The sequence below is a fragment of the Echinops telfairi genome, unplaced genomic scaffold (assembly GCF_000313985.2).
Source record: "Echinops telfairi isolate 266 unplaced genomic scaffold, ASM31398v2 ScPeMD7_70;HRSCAF=299, whole genome shotgun sequence".
Taxonomy (NCBI): Eukaryota; Metazoa; Chordata; class Mammalia; order Afrosoricida; family Tenrecidae; genus Echinops; species Echinops telfairi.
The window spans coordinates 63,523,769-63,529,170 of record NW_022103968.1 but is presented as its reverse complement, the minus strand read 5'-3'; the positions used below and the strand labels follow the sequence as shown (position 1 = coordinate 63,529,170).

The 5,402-nt window shown below is 50.6% G+C and overlaps 1 long non-coding RNA gene across 1 annotated transcript in view; it reads right to left on the bottom strand.

The window, feature by feature from the left end:
- The window catches only part of LOC123521799, a 2,456-nt gene extending 2,034 nt beyond the window's left edge, over window positions 1-422 (bottom strand). The window contains exon 1 of the long non-coding RNA XR_006680141.1: window positions 339-422. This is a non-coding gene — a long non-coding RNA (uncharacterized LOC123521799). The remainder of the gene's footprint in view (window positions 1-338) is intronic.
- Between the last annotated feature and the right edge of the window lie 4,980 nt (window positions 423-5,402).

Below are 5,402 nucleotides of genomic sequence, written 5' to 3'. Positions count from 1 at the left end.
CACTTCTACGCCCCACTGTGCCCCACTCTGTGGGGTATGAACCCGGGGTCACTTCTACGCCCCACTGTGCCCCACTCTGTGGGGTATGAACCCGGAGTCACTTCTACGCCCCACTGTGCCCCATTCTATGGGGTGTGAACGCAGGGTCATTTGTCCCCTCTGCCCATCCAATCAAATGGTGACACTGGCCCTTCCGAGTCCAAGTCCCTCCAGGACGGAAATGGAATCTTAGGAGAAGGCCCCTCCAAGATGGTGAGCGGCCTGTCCTCCAGAATCTACTCCTGCCACGTCACCTCCACCCACTCCCCGACCTGGGAGGGGGTGCAGGCAGGCCTTACCTCTCTGTCCAGCGGCTGTCGGAGCCAGACCACACCAGTGTCAGGCTCCACGGCAAAGAAGCGAGAAGCTTCCTCCCCAGACACGCCAAACACCAAGGGGTCATTGTCCATGTCTCGGGCCAGCAACTGGGTCACAGAGGAGCCTGGAGTGTTGGAGAAAGGGGGTAGAGAGCAGAAAGGGAAGGTCAGGACCATCCTTTGGGCCCTCGCTTAGGTGGCCGAACTCCCAGGAGGAAACCTCTAGCTGGCCACTAGGCCCTGCCCTGCCCCACGTGCCACAGTGCATGTGCGGTACCAAGAAACCGTCGCCCTAGTCCTGTCCTCAAGAGGGGTGTGAAGGGGTGCACCACCCTGCTCCAGGGAGCAAGGTTCTGGTCCACAGCCCTGCCTAAGATGCCATAGCAAAGGAAGTCTTCTCTTGGGCTCACAGCCTCTCTAAGTAGCCTTCAGGTAGCAAGATCCACCGTCCTGGCTTGCCTGAGACAGCGGCCTTTGCTGGGACACTACTTCTGTCTGTTAATGTTGGGTGCCATCCAGTCAGTTCCAGCTCATCGTGGGTGGCCCTGCGTGCCGCAGAATGAAACACTGCTTGGTCCTGTGCCGTCCTCTCTGTGATTGTGTTGGACCCCCTTGTTGCAGCCACTGGGCCGATCCATCTCCCTGGGGGTCTTCTTTTTTCTCACGGATCCCTTTCCCCAAGCAGGACGTCCTTTTCCCAGGAACGAGTCTCTCCTGGCTCGTCTCTCCACGCTCCAATACGTGAGACACTGTCCTCCTTATAAGGAGCACGCTGGCTGCGCTTCGTTTAAGACAGGTGTGTTTGTTCTTCTGACAGTCCACGGTCCTTTCAGTATTTTTCTGCCCAACACCATCATTCAAATGCACCCATTCGCCTTCAGTCTTCCATCCAGTGTCTGCGAGCACACGCGGAGACTGAAAATCCCATGGCTTGGGTCAGGGGCATCTGAGTCCTCAAAGGGACACCCTTGTGCTTTGATACTTTAAAGAGGTCTCTTCTGCAGCAACGCAGTCCTGCCACGTGGTTTCTGGACTGGTGCTTCCATAAGCGTTGACTGTGGATCTGGGCAAAGTGAAATTCTGACAACTCTCCGCTCTTTTCTCTGTTTCTGACGGTGTTGTCTATTGGTCCATGTGATAGTTGCAGTTTATTGAGCCAACCTGGCCAATGAACACATGTGGGATTCATTGAAGGGCAGTTTAATTGAAGGGTGGAGAGATACATGGCTCGGCGAGCCTCACCTGTCTTGTCTCTTGTTCTCTGATGGTCGGACCAGGGTGCAGCTGCCTTAGCTAGTTCTCTGCCTCAGCTGGCAAGGTTCGCTTCCTGTGAGACATCCCTGAGGAGAAGCCACATGGACCTACCCCGATGCAGCCCTGGGTGCTGGAGCAGCCGTGTGGAGACCCCTGCCAGTGCTGAGATGCTTACACGCTCATTGATTTGGCTTTCCTCCTGCAGTCGGCATCATTGTGTGTGTTTTGTGAGATTGAGGAGGACTTTGTAGATTGGTGTCAGACATATGGGCTAATGTCAGACTTGTGGGCTTGGACAGCACGGGGTTGGGGTGCTTTCTTAATGTACACTTGCCCTTTATATTACACTCTTATAAGATAGAGTGTCTGTGAGTTTTGTTTCTCTAGTCTACCCAGACTCACACAGCCCAGCTGTGAGGATTTGCGTTTCCTTTGCATTGAGCTGCCTGCCATCCATTCTGAAGGCTGCGGTTTGTGTCTGGGGTGCTGCTATGATGTTGGAAATGAGGCCGCCAGTATTTCCAACACCAGCAGGGTCGCCCCTGGTATGCAGGTTTCAGAAGAACTTTCAGACTAAGGACAGATGAGGAAGCTTGTCAACTTCTGAGCTATGAAGCCCGAAAGCCTGATGAACAGGAACATGGCTCAACCAGAAAAGTCACAGCCCCTCAGGACACTGGTCACCTTAGCGTCAAGGGATCCTTAAATCTCCTGAGATGGAAGGAAAGCAGTAGGAGTGTACGATGGGTTGTACTCTAAAGAGCGGGTCTTTAGGCGAATTTTTTATCAGAAATTATGGCCTTGAGCAAATCACTTCTTTAAAAATGTTTGGTTTACCCTGTGAAGTGGGATGGATTCCCTCTTGTCTCAAATGCTGACTGTTGCTCACATCTGAGTATCTAAGCTCTGGTGGAGTAGAAGTCAAGCGTTGGGCTTTGGTCCACAGGGTCAACTCAAAAGTTGGAAACCACCAGCTGCCTTGGGAGAAAGATGAGGCTTTCTACTCCTGTGAAGAATCATCGTGGAAACCCATAGGGGCAGTTGTACATGAGCCCCATGGGGTCAACATGAGTCCCATAGGGTCAACATGAGCCACATAGGATCTACTTGAGTCCCATAAGGTCAACATGAGCCCCGCAGGGTCAACATGAGCCCCATAGGGTCAACATGAGTCCCGTAGGGTCAACATGAGTCCCGTAGGGTCAACACGAGTCCCATAGGGTCAACATGAGCCCCACAGGGTCAGTTCAACATGAGCCCCATAGGGTCGACACAAGCCCCATAGGGTCAACATGATCCCTATAGGGTCAACACAAGCCCCATAGGGTCAACATGATCCCTATAGGGTCAACATGAGTCCCATAGTGTCAACACGAGTCCATAGGGTCAACATGAGCACCATAGGGTCAGTTCAACATGAGTCCCATTGGGTCAATACAAGTCCCATAGGGTCAACATGAACCCTATAGGGTCAACATGAGCCCCATAGGGTCAACATGTGTACTGTAGGGTCAACATGAGCCCCATAGGGTCAACACGAGCCCCATGGGGTCAACATGAGTCCCATAGGGTCAACACAAGTCCCATGGGGTCAACATGAGCCCCATAGGGTCAACATGGGTCCCATTGGGTCAACATGAGCCCAATAGGGTCAACATAACCACAGGGGCAGTTCTACATGAGCCCCATAGGGTCAACATGAGTCACAACTGACTGGATGGCAGGGAGTTTGATCAGGCTATGTACAGGAGGATTCCAGATGCTGAAACGTGATCTAGGAAATAGCATTAATGAGATTTTCTAAGGGAACTTTCAAAAGGACAGTTCAATTTTAGCATGACAACGATAGCTACCATTTTAAAATGTATTATGGCATATAATGTATGTTGGCATATAATACATATCATACAACTCAATAGTTCAATCCTATTCAAAAGAGTTGTGCAGTCTTCACTACAATCAATTTTAAAACATTTTCTTCTTTCTCATATTCATTTTTGTTAGCCCCCCATTTTTCCCCAGCCTCCTCTGCCATGTCCTAGGTAGCTATTAATCCAGTTATTGTCTATAGATTTACCTATCCTGGATTTCATATACAGAAAATCATGAAAAACAAGAAACAAAATGAAAAGAAAATGACAACAGAGAGAAAAACTTCAATTGAAAAGAAAACTGAAAATATGAAAAATGCAAACAACTTTAAAGTGGAAGATCCAATGATTTGTATTACATTTGAGCCTAACTCCTTCTACCATAATGGACTTTATCACGCTCTCTGTTGATTCACATCCCTGGACTGTAGTCAGAGGGGATTCCCCGGAGGCTTCATCCACGTGGGGACCCTGCAGACGGATTTGGGGTTTCCACTGTCATCCACAGCCTTCTGTTGACGGAGCATTCAGGATTACAGAGAGCCACCAGGTTTTAGGAAGTGGTGAGAAGGACCAGGCTGTGTGCGCCCATAAAGATTTACAGTCTCGGAAACCCTTGGGGGCAGTTCTGTTCTGTCCTCCCGTAAGGTCTACATGCAATGGAATTGGTTCAATGGCAGTGGAAGCTGTATGCCAGGCACTGGGCTAAGCAAGTCCTCCTTTAACCCTTACTGTTAGCTCTTTAAAGGTGCCAGGGTGGCATTGTGGGTTAGGCACTGGGCTGGTAACAGCACCATCATCGGCTCAAGCCTACCAGCAACTCTGCGTGGGAGGGGCCTGATGCTATCTTTGTTTTGTCTCTCATATTTTGGACATGTGATCAAGAGACCAGCCCCAGAGAAGGACGTCGTGTTTGGTAAAGTAGAGGGGCAGCACAAACAGCAGGAATTGTGAGGCTGGCGCGGGGCTGGGCATGGCTTTGTTCTGTTGTCCACAGGGTCACCATGGGGTCACACCCACCACAGAGGGTTGCTATGGGATGACTGTGAGCCAGAATCTACCTGAGCGCAGTCGGTTTATCACCCCATTATTTTCACTATTAGCCCCATTGAAGGGGTTTTTGTGGCACTGGGTGTGAGAGTTGGACTATTAACCACCAGAAGGACAATTCAAACCCACCAGCAGTTCCAGGGCGGGGAGGGTGAGGCCATTCGCTCCGTGAGAAGTTACGGCCTCAGAAGCGCACCTAGAGTGGCTATGAATCAGGATGGCTTTGGTGGTGGTGGATTTGGGCTCATTGTCCCCTCTTAATAGAGAAAGCAACACAGGGCGCTTAAGTAACTTCACCAGGGCCATACAGTTAATATCCAAACACATGTTATGTGTTTGGATCCATCTTCTTAACTGTATGGCCCTGGTTACTCCCATCGGCTTCTATGACTTGTGACTGTGTGGGAAAATGGAATTGGAAGTTAATGGTATTTTCCCATGGACTTTTTGAAGGCTCCTGGTCCATCTCAACATTTGACGTGTGGACTGAAGATCTGGGACTTCTGTGGCTATGAAATTACTGGTCATTTGGGGGCATTTATGACATACCAGTCACCAAGCGAGGTCCGTTCATGTGAGTTCTCCTGTTTTCCCAGTTTGGTCGCCATGGTTCTACCCATTTTGTGCATTTGAAAGTCATGGATCAGTGAGGCAAAGCAGCCTCACTGAAGTCACACGTCGGAGCAGCATCCAAGATGATGAGAAGAGTGAAACTGAGAGAGGGAGGAGGAAAATCAGAGAGCAGAGGGGGGATGACTGCAGAGGCCTCTTGGAGCCCCATCTTCCATTAAGCCCAGAGCATCCGGCAAGTGGCCCACCGCTGGACGGTGAGCTCTAGTTTCCAGACGTCCAGGCCAGGGCCCTCTCTAGC